The sequence below is a fragment of the Rhinolophus sinicus genome, chromosome 3, assembly GCF_057876585.1.
Source record: "Rhinolophus sinicus isolate RSI-liver-muscle chromosome 3, RSI-T2T, whole genome shotgun sequence".
NCBI lineage: Eukaryota > Metazoa > Chordata > Mammalia > Chiroptera > Rhinolophidae > Rhinolophus > Rhinolophus sinicus.
This window is the reverse complement of record NC_142503.1, coordinates 179804048-179823822: the sequence shown is the minus strand read 5'-3', so window position 1 is coordinate 179823822 and position 19775 is coordinate 179804048.

The following is a 19775-nucleotide window of genomic DNA, read 5'->3' as shown; positions in this document are numbered from 1 at the left end:
GGAACTGTAACGCGGAAAAGGCACCAACAGGGAGCATAAATGAGGAACTTCACTAAACTGAGACAGACAGCCATGTGTGCTTTAAGACTCCTCCCCTCTCTCCCACCGGGAGTTCGTGTGAATAAGTTTCGTGGGGGTAAATGCAGATTCCTGGGCCCCGGCGTGCAGATTCCGCTTCCTTAGGTCTGTGGTTTCGGAGTTTCTCACCATCCACTTCTCTGACAAGCTGAGGTTTCCATTTTGGGCTCGGACTGGGAAGGCCTTGGAGAATTTGAGGTTCTCAGTGGTTCCCCATCTGTTTCTTAAAGTTATCCCCGGTGTCCGAACTTTCTCGGTCCCCAGAGCTCCAATAACAATCTCTTGCTGCTTCCATGGTCAGAAACCAAGGATGATCCGTGATGGGAAGGGTCACAGGACTTCAAGAAAGCTAGTTAAGAGGGATTCTTATGCTCACTGAGGCAAGAAGACTCCAAGCATGTAAAAACCAGCAGCAACTGAAACCTGTACATTGTACAGGTGGGGAAACCGAGTCTCAGAGAGGGATTTCCCTAGATCACACAGCTAATAATTTGAACTGAAGTCTTACTTCTTCAGACACTTAGCTTTTACCCTGCACTTTGCCTGAAATGGTTGTGGTAGTTTAAAATCTGTTTGCAAGTTCTTTACCACTTTTCCTTTCGAAAGAGTCTATTTCCCCTCCCCTGGAGCGTGGGCTGGACTTAGTGGCTTCTAATGAACAGAATGTGGTGGAAGTGATGTAGTGTACCCGGTAAGGTAAGCGTAGGTCATGAAAAAGAGACATTCCTCCTGTCACTTTCTTACTTCCTCAGGACACCCACCCTCAGAACCCAGCCACCATATTGTAAGGAAGCCTAAGCCACCTCACAATATGGCGACATGGGGTATTCTGGCTGATATCTCCAGCTAGGCTCTCAGGTCACAGCCAGCAGCAATCACCAGACACCATAGGTGGGGAACTGAGACAATCCAGCCCCAGCCTTTGAATCTTCCAGCTGAGGTCCTGGACATGGAGCAGAGACATGCCAACCTTGCTGTGCCCTGTCTGAATTTCCCACGGAAAATGAGAGATAAATGATCATTGTTGTTTTAAGCCAGTAAGTTTTGGGGTACTTTGTTATACAGCATTAGGTAACTAATACTGTGGATTTCCTGAAATGACAAACAATAAGATAGACTTGGGGTATTCATTCAGACTGTAAGTACTTATTGAGCACCTTCCATGTGGCTGGCTCTGTACTAGGCACTGGGGAATACAGTGGTGGCTAAGAGGGCTTTTGCCCTACTAGACCTATGGTCAGCTAGTGGAGAAGATGGTTAAACATGAGTCCAATAAAGTGCTTTGTCACAGGCTTAGTACACAAAGCTATGGGAATGCTTACCCAGGGCAACTCCCTGGTTGCTAGGGGAAGAAGAAATGAGTTGAGTTCAAGTCCAGCATGCTCTAGTCTAGAGAGTTTTCTAGGATGTTTTCACAGAAGTGGGAGCGGATAAGTGTCAGGCAAGGTGGGACAGGCATGCAAATAGATTAGAAAATAGTGAAACTGGCAAGGGATATGTCTAACTCAATCCCATTTACGCTGAAAACCCAGAGAGTTTGTGTGTCTTGCCTGGTGTTCCACAGGTCATGAACTGGGCCCAGATACTGGGTTCTGCATCAAACCCTCCCATGATTCCCCCACCCTTACACCGAGAGAACAGCACTTCTCACAGACACTTGGGTAACTCCTTACTTGGGCTCAAAGCTCTTGTGATCGTTTTCTGTCTTCACAAAAACTCTGGACAAAGGTAGAGTGAGTAAATTACCATTTTACAGATGAGGAAATGATGCATAGGGAAGCTAGGCAACTCAAGCACCTAGTTCAGGAGCTGGCACATCAGAGCTGAGCTGTTCGGTACAGGTGACTTTAATGATGCCTAGCTCCCATTGGCTCTCACTGTTGTTATTGTCACACTCTGGACTAATGTTCTGGAAACGAATGCAGTGTTTTGGGACATCAGCATTGGTATTGATCTGCTCCAGTTTTCTATTCTGTGACACTGAAGCTAGAGTCAAGTTCCCTGAGAGGAGAGTCGGGTTGCCTTAGCTTGGATCCTGGGCCTACCTCTTGGCTGGAGAAGGGCAGGGCAACTTCACTAGCTGACCCCAAAGACTGTCGGCAGTGGGGTCAGGGGGCTGCCCTAAGTAAAAATGGGGTACTGTTAGTAAAGGAGGGATGTGGGGGTGCACAGATATAGATGTGTTTATAAAAGGTACACTCTTATGTCTGCACTGTCAAAAATGGCCGCCAGAAGTCATATGTGGCTATTTAATTAACATTAAATAAAATAAAAAATTCAGTTCCTTTCTCACACTATCCACATTTTAAGTTCTCAGTAGCCACATACGACGTATGGCTACTGTATTGAACAGTGTAGATTATAGAACATTTCCATCATTGCAGAAATTTCTATTGGATAGCACTGATTCTTGGAATTCAACTCTCTTCTTTTATCTCATACATTGTGAATATGGAAATAGCAAAGAGATGAGTCAGAATCTTTATTCATTTATTCAACACACACATACTAAGTGTCTATTTTGAATCATACATTGCCGTAGGCTCCAGGATGCCTGGGAGGGATCTTAGAGAGTTCCTGTCCTGTGCACCTCACATTAGAATCATCCGGGGAGCTCTTAAAAGTAGTGATACCCGGGCCTCACCCAGCAGAGATTCTGGCGAAATTGCTTTGGGGTGGGGCTTGCACGCCCATGGTTGGAAAAGCTCCCAGGTGGTGCTAATGTGCAGCTGGGCTTGAGAACCACTACGATCCGGTCTGATCAGTGAACTGACTTGCTTCACATAACCTGAAAACCTAAATCCACGTGGGGCTGACCTCCACTCTGGGGTTCTCAGGACAAAACCAGAGTTCTCCATGGATTTTGCACCTGTCTGAATCAAATGCAACATTCCTAGAGGAGAGTAAGTCTATTCTTCCTGAATCCAAAGGGAATCCAATTCACTAAGCATAAAGTGCCAAAAGAACTTCTGGTTTTAAATTGTTTCTTTCTCAAGCTCTTCATGTGTTTCATGCCTGGAACTGCATTATACAGCCAAGTGGGTGAAATGCCTATAAAAATAGTACCCTTTCCTGAGCACCTACTGTAGGTCAGGCACTTCACATACAGTTTCTTTGAACCCCTCAGAACACTCTTACAAGGTGAGTTTTGCTGCCACCAGTTTACAGATGAACAAACTGAGATGCAAAGAGGTTAAGGATTATAACTTGCCCGTGTTGGCACAGCTGGGATTCCAACCGTAGAGTTTATGTTCTTTCCTCTTGGCCACCTTGTGCCTAGCTCTTAGCCGTGAGTGCAGGGCTGCTGGCTGACAGCAGCGTTGTGCTCTAGATCGCATAGGAAAGAAAGCCCTGTGCAGGTGAGATGCAGCCCTTTGAGCGTCAGGGCAAGCCCTGCAGCGGATGTGACCTGGGTACTGCCCAGTGAGAGTGCTGGGGGCCTGGAGGGAAGGGGGATTCAGGCATAAGACAGCTGAGGGAATCTTAAGTGGAGTTCTTTTCATTCAATGGCTGTGCCAGGATCCCTTTTATTAAGGGATTTGGAGGAAGCAGCTACGAGCAGTGTTGTACCTGGAGCTATTAGCTCTTAGACACCTAGCAATTATGGTGCATGCTTGGTAGAAGCTTATCTATTCTTGGCCTGGATTCCTGTGGGCTGGCAGAGTGTCTGTGTCGCCATGTATCTTTGCAATCTGAGTCCCCACCTGATATTTCCTGGGCAGCCTGGCCTGGCCTCAGCGGGCTGGGAAGGGGCAGGACTCATTGTGTTTATTCCAGAGAACTTTAACAGTCAAGGAGGTAGCCCTACCCTGCCATTCTCTGGGGGCCACCTCCTACAGTAATAGGAGATCCAGGCGTGGAGGAGCAGTAAGGGCTGGGTTTGGAATAGATCGGGGCTTGTCGGTATGGCATTGCGCAGGCCTATGTGGGAGTGAAGCCGTGACTGGCCACAGAAAGAGCATGGAAAGTCACAGATGGAAGGATCCTTCTTGTCCATGTTTCATTTCACAGATGGGAAACTAAGGCTCAGAGAGGTGACGGGACTTGCTTAAAATTGCACACCCAGTTGGAGGCAGGGACCACATTTGCACTCAGGTCTCCCTCCTGGCCCAGTGTGCCGTCCTTCATGTCTTTTCTAGCAGGGGAGAAGCTGGCAGTAGATGAGCCCCTGAAAGCTTTGAAGTGCAAGGGGTAGAGGTGGTCTTCCAGTATTAGTTTCAGGGTGGGGCTGAGCTGTATCAGCGGGTGTGGACAGGGTGTGTATTTAGGAAGGCGCTGTTCAATCTGGTCATGTCCCCTCTCATTTTCCCGGCAGGTTATACTCATGCAGACTTGCATCCCTCTTATTAGGAAACTGGCATTTCCTTTGATTTTTATCTCCACGCACAGTAGCAGATGTTTGGCTAGTGGCAGGTTATCGAGCCGGTCAGTCAGGAATGGCCAAGCTGCAGTAGTTGCTCCTAAGCAGTGGCCAGGGCTTCTGGCGGTCCCACAAAGAATCACCATGCCAATCTCAGCCTCCCTGTTGAAGGGAAGGGCCCGAGACTTGGAGACAGGGAGAAACAGGCGGAGATGTTGGTGCATCCTCAACACTAATCAAAACCACTTGCATTTGTAGGACTCTAGGTCCATGAGGTGGGCTGGATTTATTTCTGGAGACTTGGCTTCCGTGAAAGACTACACTTTAGTTTAATATCAATTTCTGAGTGTCTACTATGTGCCTGGAACAGCCGACAATGCTGCAGGCGCTGCAGAAATAAGCAAGACATTGGTACGGCCTCCTGGGCTTTAGCTAGTAAGACATGTCCCTGTAACTTATTTAGAGCACATGTGCCAGGTTTATGTAATCCTTACCATATCCTTGCAAATAGGGATTCTAACTTCCATTTTTCAGATGAGGAGATGGTTTCAGAGAAGCTAAATAACTGTTTCTGGGTCCTAGCCAGTGGATGACTGAGCCAGGATTTAGACCCTGTGACCTTTCTGCTGTCCCAGGAGGCCACCAGCTACCTACAACACTGGGTAGAGGCAGGCCAGTGCCCCAACACAGGCTCAAACAAGGTGTCTGAAGAGTACACAGGAGGGAGAGATCTGTTTTAATCCAGGCAACAATGTTTGGCTTTAGGCACTATTGATATTTGAGGCCACACAATCTTTGTTGTGGAGTCTGTCCTGTGCACTGTAGGACATTTAGCAGCATCCAGGGGCTCTGCCCACTAAAGGCCAGCAGGAAGGTCCCCGCTGTGACAATCAGTTGCCGTTGCAAACCACTGGTTTCAGATACAAGGTGGTCTTCCACCTGGGCCTATGCGGATCTTGTAGATAAGACAAGGATTTAGGCAATCGAAGAAAGGATGAAGAAAACCATTTGGTTACTTGACAAAGAACTTCCACTTAATTTTTCCAATTTGGTCTTCCCACGGGCCCTGCGGCTGGCTTATGTCGGCATACAAGGTCAAGGACAACCCACATGAAATTGCCATGGGACTGTAGTGCCCGCTGGGGGCTTCTCATTGATTGTGAGGTTCCAGCTCCTTCCAGCTCCTTTCTGGCCTATTAGTTCAGTCCCCACTTGATGCCCATTTTTGGCCTCTGGCCCCTATTCCCTTTCCAGTGGCTTTTCGTGAATCTATTTCATCATCAGCCACCACCACCAAGTACAAACACCCAGAACTTACTGGGGGAGTGGCTCTGTGTTAAGGGCTATTATTAAAATCATCAACTCATGTAGTCCTCACAGCACCTCTAGAGAAAGGTGTTGTTACCATCCCTATTCTACGGGGGAAATGGGGCCTAGAAGAAGGGAAGCAAGGTCACTCCTCTGCTAAGTGGTAGAGGCAGCATTTGAACGCAGACCTCACTGAGAGTCTTGTCTCTTAATCACTGTGCTCTACTGCCTCCCAAGGGTGCTTCCCCCTGGGCTTTATGTACCCCTGCTGTGAGTTCCCAGTAGAGCAATGGGCAGCAGCTGGCTTGGGGTGCGGTGAAGGGCTGTTAGGACTGTGGGAGTGAGGAGAAGCTAGAATGCTCTGCGCATCCTATCAGTGGTGTGGAGGAAGGGAAGGCAGTGTTTCTGGCGGATCCTTCCCTGTGGAGGGCAATTATCAGGCTTGTGTGGTGTGCTGCTGTCAGGGATGGCTTCCTGTGCGCAGGGCAGAGCGCCCAGTCAGGCCGCAAGACAAATGGGTGGCATATGTGCTCCAGAGCCGCACACAATGGGCTTGTTATTTTCCATCTGCCAGCAATGAAACAACACTCTATTATTGCAGGAGGCAGAGAATAAATAAACACAATATTTGGGGCTGGGTTCTGAGATCATTTTTTTCTCTGTCTTCCTCCCTTCTCTCTGCAGTCATGGCCCCTTTGGGACCATTAGTTCTGAAGCTTGGGGGTTTTAGCTGCTACAGTCAGACCAGCAGGTGCAAGCAGGCCCTAGATGAACCCCCTCAAGGATATCTTGACATTCATGGTCTGTCCGGCTTACAAAAGACCCTTGTTCCATCACTGCATGCTGCAGGGAGACACGGGGAATGGGTGATGGGACAGGCGTCCCTGGAGATGAGAAAGAAGGGGGGCCTGACTTGTTCTCATCTGTCACAGACAGGCTGTGTTAGAGACCACATAGATGGTCAAGTTCCAAGGTTTCAACAACGTCAAGAATAAAGCAGCATCTTGACAGCATTTGATGAGTGTGCTAAAGCAATGCTTCTGAAAGTGCGCATTAGAACCCAGGGTGCTCCTTACAGCACGAAGGGCCGGGACCCACCTCCAGAGTTCCCAATTCTGCAGGTCTGAACGAGGTCTGAGAATCTGCATCTCCAACAAGCTCCCAGGTGAGGTGCAGCGGGTCTGGAACTTCACTTTGAGAATCACTGTGCTAAAGTGTACTTTTCAAAAAGGTAAAATTAAGGCTCTTATACATGTATACAATGAATTTGTGTTAAAGATTGTGTTTATTTAGCTTCTTAAGTTATTAAAACCAATTAAGGGGAAAATTTGCACAGACATATAGTCAGTAATACTGATGAAATGAATTTGCCAATAAATATAAAGCTATGTAATATCCTATAGGGCAATAAAAGGGAATGGTTATCTTATCTGAAAACAGATGCATCTCTATGGAACAAAATTCATTTGCATTTCTATGGACAGGAAAAATTTGCGTGACTTTCAGTTTTTCTACAACTGAACTTCTATCCTTACAGGGTTGTAAAATAGCCTAGTCCATAGAATGACAGCTGTAAGTGTGCATGCCTTTGGAACCAGCTAATCCCCAGAGGGCCCCTGGGTCATTTGGAAGGCTTGTAAAACACGGATTCCTGGGTCCCACCCCCAGAGTTTCTGCCAAGGATGAGGTGGGTATTTGGAGCTCTAATTTTTTTAAAAAGGCTTTCAACCATCTTCCTGTTCTTTAGTTCACCTTCACTCTGACTTCCAGAGGTGTCTGGTGACCATGTTTGGGGCACGCTACCTTCCTTCTTGGCAATCCCCAGCATTATTTTAGTGTTTAACTTTCTCTTTTAGCTAAGCATTTGCTAATTGGCCATCTACTTACTGGCTTCCAGTATTTTGTTGCTCTCATTTCCTTTCTTGTTGCTTTGTCATCATGGGTTTAGATCCCCTCTTTAAAAACCCACATCCCTTTATTGTCATTTCAGTAGAGTTTCAGAAGGATTGGAGCGCGCTACATCCATTATCTTGCCTCTTGAGCCCCAGAACAGCACCCCGAGACATGCTGTGGCCTGATGATCATTGTGCCTGTTTTATAAGTGAGGAAACAGACTCAGAATTTACTTGACCAAGAATCTACTTTTTCAGATCTCATCCCATATTCCAGGCTTTGTCACAAGAAAATAGTTCCAGTGTTCCAAAGCACTTTCATGGTGTTTCTCTCATTGACTCATCACAATCCATTGAGGCAGGCAAGGCAGGTGTTAGAGTCTCCATTTTATGACTGCGAAGATAGAGATCAGGAAGGGAAAGCGACTTGCCCAAGGTCACACAGCTTAATGTCTTTCGAATCCACTTATTTCCAAGTCCAAGTGCAGGGTCCTTTGCCCTGCTGACTCTGGAGTAGCTTTAAAGACATCTTTAGATGATAAAACATCCAATTACTCAACAAATGTTATTGAGTGCCTACTATGTACCTGAAACCCCACTAGGCGTGGGACATATAACAGGGAACACGATGATTGGGACTAGCAGATGCTGCCAGTGCCGCCCGCATCCCCCTAACACATCCCAGAGTTACCTGCAGACAATCCCTGTACGTGATCATGGCCACCTGCCGCTCTCTGCCTGAGGTGCCAGGGAGTGAAGACCCTAGGAGCGACTCTCCATTAACGAGGGATGGGAGTTGGTGGGGAAACCCCTGAGCTTCCTAGCCCTTCAGTGGATTACTTTTGAGGCACATTCCATAAGTCTGTATGTGGGTCCCCCAAGGACTGAGCCTCAGTTGCCCACAGTGGTAACCTTCTGGTTAATGAACTATCGATGACATTTCTTCTTCCGTCACTTCAACACTTGCTCACTTCTGCTTCCTGGGATCACTTCCTCAATAAGCAACTGAACTCCCAAATCCTTCTGCTAGGGTCTGCTTTTGGGGGAACTCAAACTAAGATGGCCCTTGGCTTCTCATTTTAAATTTATTTTATTTTTAAAAAGATGTTTATTAAAATATAGCTAACTAACCACATTATATTAGTTTCAGGTGTATACCATAGCTATTCAACATTTATCGACCTAAAGAAGTGATCACAGTGATAAGTCCAGCAACCGTCTGACACCTACCACACTAGCACGATGTTATTGACTATGTTCCTTGTGCTGTACATTACGTCCCCCTGACTTATTTGTTTTATACCTGGAGATTTGAACCTCTTATGCCCCTTCACCTTTCCCCTTAAAAATTTTTTTCAACTACAGTTGACATTCAGTATTATTTTATATAAATTTCAGGTGTACAGCATAGTGGTTAGACATTTATATAATTTAAGAAATGATCCCCTTGACTAGTACTCACCTGGCACTATACATATATATTACCATATTATTGACTATATTTCCTATGCTTTACTTTATGTCTCCATGACTATTTTGTAACTATCAGTTTGTACTTCTTACTCCCTTCACTTTTACACCCTGTTCCCCAACCCCGCCATCTACCACCCCAACAAATCTAGTACCCATCTGACACCATACCTACTGTGTTTCCCTGAAAATAAGATCTAGCCGGGCAATCAGCTCTAATGTGTCTTTTGGAGCAAAAATTAACAAGACCCGGTCTTATTTTACTATAATATAATTAATGTAAGACCTGGTCTTATTTTACTATGACATAAGATTTTATATTACATTATTATTTTTTTAGTAAATTATTTTATAGTAAAATATTTTTATATTTTGCTACAATATAAGGGTCTTATATTAATTTTGCTCCAAAAGACGCATTAGAGCTGATTGTCTAGCTAGGTCTTATTTTTGGGGAAACACGGTAGTTATTACAATATTATTGGCTATATTCCTTATGAAATACCCTACATCCCCATGACTACTGTGTAACAACCAGTTTGTACTTCTTAATCCTTTCAACTTTTTCACTTATCCCCAAACCCCATCCCATCTGGCAACCATCAAAATGTTCTCTATATCTATGAGTTTCTGTTTTGTTTGTTTATTTTGTTCTTTAGATTACACATATAAGTGAAATTTCATTGTATCTATCTTTCTCTGTCTGACACTCCACTCAGCACAATTCCCTCCAGGTCCATTCATGCTGCTGCAGGTAGCAAGAACCCATTCCCTTCCATGGCCAAGTAATATTCCATGGTATATATGTACCACCCCCTCTTTATCCTTCCGGCTGCCTCCACATCTGGCCATTGTAAACAACACTTCAGTGAACATATGGTTACACATGTCCCCTCGAAGTATCATTTGGGTTTCTTCAGATAAATACCCTGAAGTGGGATTACTGGGTCTTCCTTTGTCTTTTGTTATAGTCTTTGTTTTAAAGTCTATTTTGTTCGGTATAAGTATTGCTACCCCAGATTTTTCTGTTTTTGTTTTTTCATGTCCATTTTCCTGAAATATCTTTTTCCATCCTTTACTTCTAGTCTGTGTGTGTCTTTCAACCTGAAGTGAGTCTCTTGTAGGCAGCATATATAAGGGTCTTGTTTTCTTATCCATTCAGCCCTCCTGTGTCTTTTGAGTGGAGCATTTAATCCATTTACATTGAAAGTAATTGTTGATAGATATGTAGCTATTGCCATTTTCTTATTCATAATTTTGACTTTTTTTTTTCTCCAATCTTAAAGAAGTCCCTCTAACATTCCTTGTAATACTGGTTTGGTGGTGATGAGTTCCTTTAGCTTTTTCTTGTCTGGGAAGCTTTTTATCTGTCCTTTGATTCTAAATGACAGCCTTGCTGAGTAGAGTAATCTTGGTTGTAGACCCTTGCTTTTCATCACATGGAATATTTTGTGCCAATCCCTTCTGGCCTGCAAAGTTTCTGTTGAGAAATCAGCTGACAGTCTTATGGGACCTCCCTTGTAGGTAACTAACTGCTTTTCTCTTGCTGCTTTTAGGATTCTCTCTTTGTCTTTAACCTGTGCCATTTTAATTATAATGTGTCTTGGTGTGGGCTTGTTTAGGTTCATCTTTGGGACTCTCTGCGCTTCCTGGGCTTGTATGTCTATTTCCTTCACCAGGTTAGGAAAGTTTTCAGTTGTTGTTTCTTCAAATAGGTTCTCAATCCCTTGTTTTCTCTCTTCTCCTTCTGGTTCCCCTATGATGTGAATATTGTTATGCTTGATGTTGTCCCAAATGCCCCTTAAAGTATCCTCATTTTTTTTAATTCTTTTTTATTTCTGCTGTTCCAATTTGGTGTTTTATGTTACCCTATCTTCCAAATTGTTGATTCACTCCTCTGCTTCGTCTAGTCTGAGTCTGCTGGTGATTCCTTCTAGCACATTCTTCATTTCAGTTATTGTATTCTTCACTTCTGACTGGTTCATTTTTATGGTTTATGTGTCCTTTTTTATGCTTGCTATCTCTTTATTGAAGTTCTCACTAAGTTCCTAGAGCATCCTTATAACCATTGTTTTGACCTCTGTATCCGGTAGGTTGCTTCTCTCCATTTTGTTTAGGTCTTTTTCTGGAGTTTTCTTCTGTTCTTTCATTTGGGATGTATTTCTTTGTTTTCTCATTTTGGCTGCCTCCCTGTTTGTTTCTATGTATGAGGTAGATCTGCTGTGTCCCCTAGTCTTGGCCAGGTGACCTTTGTAGTAGGTACCCTGTGGGGCCCAGTGACACAGTCTCCCTGGTCACCGGCACTGGGTGCTCCAGGAGTGTCCCTTGTATGGGTTGTGTGTGCCTTCCTGTTATAGTTGGGCCTTGGTTGCTATTGACACATCAGTGGGTGATTGACCCTCAGACTGATTGGCTGTGCGGTTTGGCCACATCCACAGCTATGGGCTGCTGTGTGGCGGGCTTACCTCACTGAGTGGGTTTCACCCCAGTGAGCCCTTATACCTGTTGAGACTGCCCTTTGTGTGTCTCTTGTGGGGTTAATTAGGCAGTGCTCTGCTGTGGTATGAAGCCAACCTGCAAGTATGTTGGTTCTGGGGCCTCTTGCAAGGGGTTCCAGTGGAGGCTCAGGTCACACACTACATGTGACCAACTGAGGACTACCTGGTAGGAGGTATACAGTGATTGCAGTTGTTCGCTGCCAGTGCTAACCCTGGATACACGTGGGAGAGGCCACTCTGCAAACCGAGGATGTCTGCCACCAGTACCAGGCCTGGGGTAGTTCCACAAAATGCTGGGACAGCCTGAGGCCTGCTGCCACCTGCTGGCTCCCTTAAGGTTCAGCCACTGGTAAAGCCTCGTTTGGTATGCAAATTGGGTGAAGCAGGGTCTCAGGGAATCACTAGAGTGGGAAGACTTGTGGTCACCAGGTTAATGTAGACTCTGGTTTAGTGCCAGTGCTGAGCCTCAAGCTACTCAGCAAAAATCTCAGCACACTGAGGCCACCTGCCTGTGGTCTGTCGGGCTCTGAGAGTTTTCCAAGAAAAAAAGCAATGTGGGCAGGACTGACTGCTTTTGGAGAAAGTGCCTCTGGCGTTGGGGGAATTCAGTGGGGTGGGTTCCTGGTGAGTCAGCATGGTGGAGCTGTGGAGCTCATCAGACCAATCAGATTCAGATTTGGTTGTAAGCATAGGGGGTGGGCTCAACATAGGAAAGATGGCGTCAGCCTGCCAGCTACAAGAGAGAAAGACCTCACACAGGGAAAATGCCCACTGTCCTCCAGACCTCTTCCTGAAGCCACACAACTCATCTGCCACCTTTAGGCCTCCAACACCCCCGCGAGTTACTGTCACTCTGCTGGAGCTCAAGGTGAGTGCCTGGGAGTAAGAAAGTCTGTGTGTGGGATGGTTAAGAGGACACAAGCTTTCCTGCTGCCTTCCGTCCCATCTGGATGGTCGGAATCCCCACTGTTTTTTCACAGGCAGAGTTCGTGGGGGCTCCTTTTCTGGTACTGGTACTCTGGGCTGGGGAGGCCCATGTGGAGCTGGGGCCCTTCGCTCTTCTGGGGGGAACCTCTGCGGTTGAGATATCCCTCCTGGTTCTCAGCTGCTACCCGGAGGTTTGGGGTTAGCCAGTTCTGCGTCTCTGCCCCTCCTACCAGTCTCGACGTGTCTTCTTTATATGCTTAGTTATAAAACTTTGGTTCAGCCAGACTTCAGATGGTTCTCCAGGTTGATTATTTTATAATTTAGTTGTAATTTTAATTTGTTCGTGGAAGGAAGCAGGCCCAGTGTTTATCTACTCTGCCATCTTGGATCTCCCTCTAAAATTTTTTGATTTGCAACTGGTGGTCCTGTTTCCTGCCTCTCTCCATTTTCCCCAGGGGCATGGTCACCTCTCCCAACAAATGTGAGCTGCAAGAAGGATGGGACTTTGTTGTGTTGCTCATTGCTGTATTTTGGGTGCTAATAACACTGCCTGGCACATGGCAAATATTTGTTGATTTGGTGAATAATGATTATTGCTATATTGATCAAGGAGGGATCCAAGAGACTGGAATAGAGTTATGTGGGGGTAAGTAACCACAAAGTCTTTCTCCTTTTTTATGTTTTATAAGTAATTTTAATGTTCCAAAGACTTCATTCTTGTCCTTTTTCTCATCCAAACTGGGGAAAGAGGAAGGAAGTGAGAACCAGAGCTGTGTCTTGGCAAGCAGGGTTTGGCAGGTGCAAGAGCCTGCCTGTGAGGCTGGGCTCAGAGAAGGGGGTGTGAGTCACTGATTCAGACTCAGACAGCTGAAAGTGAGAGCCTCAGCATTGCCAGGGAGTGTTCCCAGGAAGAAGCCAGGTCTGGCCTTAATTTGTTCTACAGATGAGAATTCCTGTGAAGATGGGAGGAGGGCAGAGAAGTTACACCGAGGGCTGGTGTAGGCTAATTTTTAGCAATGGGTTCAGGAGCTCATGGCTTGAATGAGAACTTGCATCAAGTGTATTAAGTCCTTGGGTTGATACATGATGTGTTCTTTGAGATTTTTTTCCCCCTGAGGCCATCTGGTGGCTGTTGGGTAAAATTCAAACTCAGATTGTGAATTTGTTTTTTCTTAGAGTTTATTCCAAGCCAGTAATTCTATTGACCTCTGATGTCACTTTTTGGCTGTTCTGATTGTATAAGTTCAGCATGGTGGTTAATTAATAGTTACTGGGAAAGATGCCTTAAGAATGTACAGCCTGGTTTTCCAAAATGATGTGTTCAGTTGTTGGTGAAAAAGAATATCTCAAAATTGTGTAAAGTTTTATATGTTGCAAAGTACTTTTCTCAGATGTTATTTCATTTAATTGATATCGTTAGTATTTGCCTATTATAATCACCTAAAAAATCACATATCTAGGAAAAATTTAACAAAACATATGCAAGATCTCTTCACTGAAAACAGTGTACCATTATTGAAAGAAATGAAGGAAAACCTAAATAAATGGAGGGCTAGACCACATTCGTAGGTTGAAAGATTCAATACTGCAAAGGTGTCAGTTCACTTCAAATTAATCTGTAGATTCGGTGCCATCCAAGTCAAAATACTAGCAGATTTTATTTTGTGAAAATTGATGAGCTGACTCTAAAATTCATATGGAAATTCTAAGAGCCAAGAAAAGCAAAGATAATTTGGAAGAAGAAAAAGAAAGCTGGAAGATATACGCGTATTCCAGAAGAATCAAGATGTATAATAAATTGGATGGCATTCTTCTCTCTGCCCCATTCTGTTCTACTTGTTTGTATGGTTCTGAAGGCTGGATGGAGAGTATGGGAAGCACAGAGGTCCCAGTGCCCATCCCTGCTTTCTTTCAGTTGTTTAAACAAGGCTGAAGTCTTATAGGGTTTATGCTACATGACAACCATCACCAGTGACTCGAGGACCATTATTGGAGTTTCAGGCAACCCATTCTCTACACAGGAACAAAGCATCCCTTTGCTTAAGACTGCAGTGGCTTCCCATTGGAGAAAGGACAGCAGTCCAAGCCCCTTAACTGGACATGTAGCCATTCATGTTCTGGCCCCTCTCTGCCTTTCTAATCTTACTTCTGCTGTACTCACTAACCCCTTTGGACATCCTTAGTTCTTAGTGACTCACTGACTCTAGTGTTAGATTCTGGCATCAGCACATTCTTCTGTCTGGCATATTCTCCTTCCTGATTCTCCCCCTTCCCTGTTTGGCCCACTCCTACTTACCTTCCATGTCTGGGTTTAAACTTTCCTTCCTTGGGGAAACTGGATCCTTGACTTCTTAGCCTGGGGACACTCCCCTTGCCACACATACTCCATGCATCCATTGCTTCTCCCTTTTCAAAATGCTCTGCACCTTTGTTCAGTATCTCTCCTTTCAGCATGAGAACAGGGATTGTGTCTGTCTTGTTCACTGCTGTGTCTCCTGCTCCTAGAACAGTGACTGGCACAGAGTAGATACTTAATCGATAGTCATTCGACACACAAATAGATAAGTGAAAGTATAAATTAAAAGTCATACTTGAAAGGCTGACTTTGTAAAATCAAACCTGTTAAGTCTTGACAAACTTCACGGTTTGGCAAGGATCAGCAGTTTATGATGCATTGGTGCCATGAGTGAAACTAAAAGGGTTGGTTAGTGTCTTTCAATAATTATCAAAGCCTGCTCTTCTGGTCTAAATACTTGCCAGACTGGGCCAGAGAGCGTGCTGGAATTTGGCAAACCATCTCCATCCCCTGGAGAAATAAAGCCAATGTGGGTTGGCAGTGTACGTCTTTGTGTGTGAAGGATGGGGCATGGACCCCTTCTCTTTGGTAAGCCTGAGAGCTACTTTGTTCTGAAAACCAGAGGTTTTGCGTTGTTGGTTGGTTGTAGCAGGAAGTCATCTGATGGGCTAGAGCACCATGGATGCCAAGCTGTACCCAATGGGGATGCTTTAAAGTCCCTGGAGGGTATTGCCGCTAGAGGCTGCATTTGCCACTTTTCTGTGTTAGCATTGCATAACATGGGCCATTTATTTATGTTCACCAATTTCTTTGTTCAAGTGGTTTTTCATTATAATAAAAGAATAAATCTTTGGTATGGAAAATTTAGAAAATAAAGAGAGGTAAAAAGAAGGAAATAAATTTCCAATAATTTCATCATGCAGCAATCAGGTCTAACTTATCTAATAGGTCCAGGAGGCACAGAGCCTAGGGACCATGAACGTTTTAACTTTAATTTCTCTTAAAATAAGAAAAAATAAATATAATTATTATGACTATATAAGGATAAATTTATTCTAGATTGTATTCGTCTTTACACCAATGCCATCTTAATATATAATTTCCAACACTTTTTTTTTTTTTTTAATGGAGGAAGGGTTCCACGAAGGCAAAAGCTCCTAAGACTCACAAAAGTCATAACGCAACTCTGGCAGAAATAACCACTTTTACTATATTGTTGTATGTCCTCCTGTTCCTTTGTATCCTGTATACATAACACATGTGCTTACACATACACATATTTATAATGGTTTTACAGAAATGTGATCCTATTTGCTCAGAGTTTTATAATTTTCAAACTAATACATTGTTCATGCCTTTCCATGTTATCAAATGTCCTAAAGTATTTTTGTTTAATGTTTTATTTTTAATTAGAAAAGTAGCATATATGACACACTCTTCACACCTGCACAGTGTTCCAAAGAGTGGTGATATTGTAATGTATTTAACTAACCTCCTCTGTTTGCCGTGTGCAGGGTTTTGCTATTATACACGACAGGAAGATGAACATTCTTCCAGCAAAACCATTGCATGCATCCATGATTGTTTCCTTGCAGTAAATTCCGAGCTGCACACATATAATTTTGAAGCTTGATAACATTATGCATAGTTTAACAGTGGAAGAGTGTATGTGCCACAGGAGTCATTTATTATGATACCCATATGATGTCCTGCAGCGGCCACTCCTTGTGTTAGGATGGACGTCTCTGCCCGTGTGATCACAGGGAGCCTGGGAACCACGGTCCTCAGGTCTCATCTCAGTGTGTGGCGCATGGTGGAAGCTCAGTAATTATTTCTCAAGCGAACAGATGGATGAATGTACAGTTGGTGTGAGTGGTAGTCCACAAACTCAGATGCTCAAGAATATTACATTTCTTTGTATTCTTTAAGTCACCTTGGGTTTATCCCACCTGTTGAATTGGTGGGAAGTTACATTTCAGTGATTACTGGGTCTCTCCAATAGTACCCTACCTTCTCCAGGTTATGCAAAAATCTTAAAACTTGAAGCACTAAAGTCTCCTCTGAAATACTCTACCAGTCCCAAGTCCCACTGGCCACTCTGGGACCCCTGTGTTTCAGTTGCATGTTTCCTTTAGGCTCCTGCTGCATCTATGCCACATTTGGGGAAAGGGACTCTTGAAAAGACCTGGAGCCTTGGTGCCTAGGACCGAGCACCCCTATGTGCACCAGTAGCCACCTGTCCCTTCAGATCTTTCCAGAAAGAGATGCGTGGCTCCCCACTGCAGGTGGGGGGTTCTCTTTTCTGCCCTTTGCTTTATTACCCTGTAAAGACACATCTTTTCACTGCATTTCTTTAGTTCTTGTGTTTCCCCGCCAACCAAAAGCAAAAGAGGCATTGATTTGAACCTCTTTTGCTGTCTGCTCTGCAAAATCCAGATAGTAAGCAATCCCAAAAGGCCTGGCTACCTGCTCAAAATCACAGAAAGGATGAATACAGCAGAGAGAAAACCCAAATTATAGCCTCAAATGATTCTGCTGTAGGTGGAATCATGAAATGTTAATGCTGGTGGTGATACCTTAAAAAGCGAGAATCTTCCCTGTAGTAAGTGAGTTGCCTTTGGGACAACTCAGTGGTGCTGCATCAGAGAAGTGGGGCTTGGCGGTCATTTAAGTAATTTTACATGTTGGTAACAAGTATACATGTCACAGATGCATAATTAGGCAATAAATTAATTAATTAATTAATTAATTAATTAAGGTGATTTTTTTATTCAAATTTTTTTCTCTCTCCCCGTGGGATTGACATTCTCTACTGCAAAGCAGATCAAAGCACATCTGTTCTTGCAGATTTCATCTGGCTTTGAGTTATGTAGGAGTGAGACCACTGGAAACGGCATGATTTTGACAGGAAGCCACTGTGTGCTGAAGCCTTTGTTTTGGCTGTGCCTTAACTGCACCTGCATTTCTTACAGTTTCTTACAGAGAAACTTCCTTTTGAGTCAAAATGTTTCAGCTAAAGTTATTTTCAACCAGAGGGAACTGTTTAAAAGTTCAGCCTTTGTTAACCCAAAGGACGTCGTTTCCTCGACAGTGATTGAAATACTAATTTCCTTTGGGAAGCCTTTGGCCATTGAAACAAATTTTGATTTTGGAAGCAAATATTTTGGCTTTAAAGATGGCATCCAAGCGTTATAAATTCTTCTAATAGGTCCCTGGCCATTTATTGTCGTGCTATTGTAGGGTTTTTTGGGTTTGAACAAGAAAGCCTGCTCTGGCTAGCTTGGCTACTGTTGAAAGGCTGTGTGTTCAGTGGTGAGGAGTGGATGCCTTACAGCTGGATTCCCTGGGTTTGCAATCCTCGCTCTGCCTCTTGCAAGCTGGAATCTTTGGCAAGTTATAGAACTGTTGTGAATCTCAGTTTCTGCATCTGTAAAATGGAGGTCATGATAATATTTATTCCCATACTTGTTGTAATTACTAAAGAATTAGTGTCATAAAAAGCACTTAGAGAAATCCAAAAAGGGCCACACCTTAGTTAATAGTATTATGTTCATGGTTTTGATAATTGTACTGTGATTATGTGGGATGTTGTAGAAGGGAGTTGGGCAAAGCGTACACAGGAATTCTGTGATGTTTCTATGTGAGTCCAAAGTTATTTCAAAATAAGAAGTTAAGAAAAAGCACTCAGAGGAACTATATTTTATTGTGTGATTCTTTGAATAAGGTTTGCCTTTGACACAATACTGTAAACTCTGAAGTTAGGGACCATGATTACTTTCCCCCTGGCATCTAGCACAGTGCCTGGCACATAGTAGGCCTTCACTAAATATCTGTTGACTGGATGAATAAAGAAGAGGTTGAGATACTGAAGGCACTGGCCAGCAGTGCCTAAGCAACAAAAGAGAGACAAATTCCTGTATTTGAGGGGTGGGAGGAAAGAGGCGAGAGGGCGATGCACTGGGTTTTAGTAAAGCAACACACACACACACACACACACACACACGTGCACGCACACACACACAGGAGCACATTTGCCCCTGTGCAAATTGTGGGAGTGGTTTGAGTCTGATGCCTGGGTCCATGGTATAAGGAGCAATGGCTACATGAGGGGTTGGCGAGATGATTCCTAAAGTTAAGTAATTTAACAAAAGCTCAGAATTGGAAGTGACCCCAAGAATGTGGAATGAATCAATATTATCCAGATCTTCGGTGGCTCAGTAAGCCCAGCCAACAGTTTTAGTAAATAAACGTAGACCATTGTAAGGGAGGCATAACTTCTACCCTTTTCGGGTCTCTGGCTGGTCCTGAGAGTTAAACTGACATAAGACAGATTTAACAGGAGAAAAGCTGACAGATTTTCGTATGTACATGGGAGCCGCCGTAGGAAAATGAAAACGCAAAAAGCAGATGGGGCCAAATGCTTATATACTAGGTTGAACAGAGAGTAGCAGTTGTGGAAAAGTAACTAAGATATATGGGGAGAGGAAAGGAAGGTAGGTTATCTTAAGGTGTGTTTATACAGATTTATCTTGGCTTTGGTGATGATGAGGTTTCTTTCCTCCTGGTGTAGGGAGGTGTCTTTCACATGTGAGTATTCACTCCTGGTTTCAGGAAAAAAAAGGGGAGGTCAGAATGACATTCTTACATCGGCTTCTTCAGGTGTCTTTAGCTCAAAATAGTCCTTATGCCAAGATGGCATATTTTGGGGTGACACAATCTGCTCCCCTTCATTATCTTTTTGGGTACTCAAATGTTAACTGTAATCACAATTGTTTTAATACTGTTCTAGGCTAAGGAATATTGGAATGTTACGCATTCTACTACAACATACTGGGAAGCCGGGAGAAAGGGTCAAACTCAGGAATTAAGCTAAGCTGCTGGCAGCGTCAGCGTCCCACAAAGTAAATGACAAGTCTATCGGAATATCACAGAGTTTCAGCGGATAA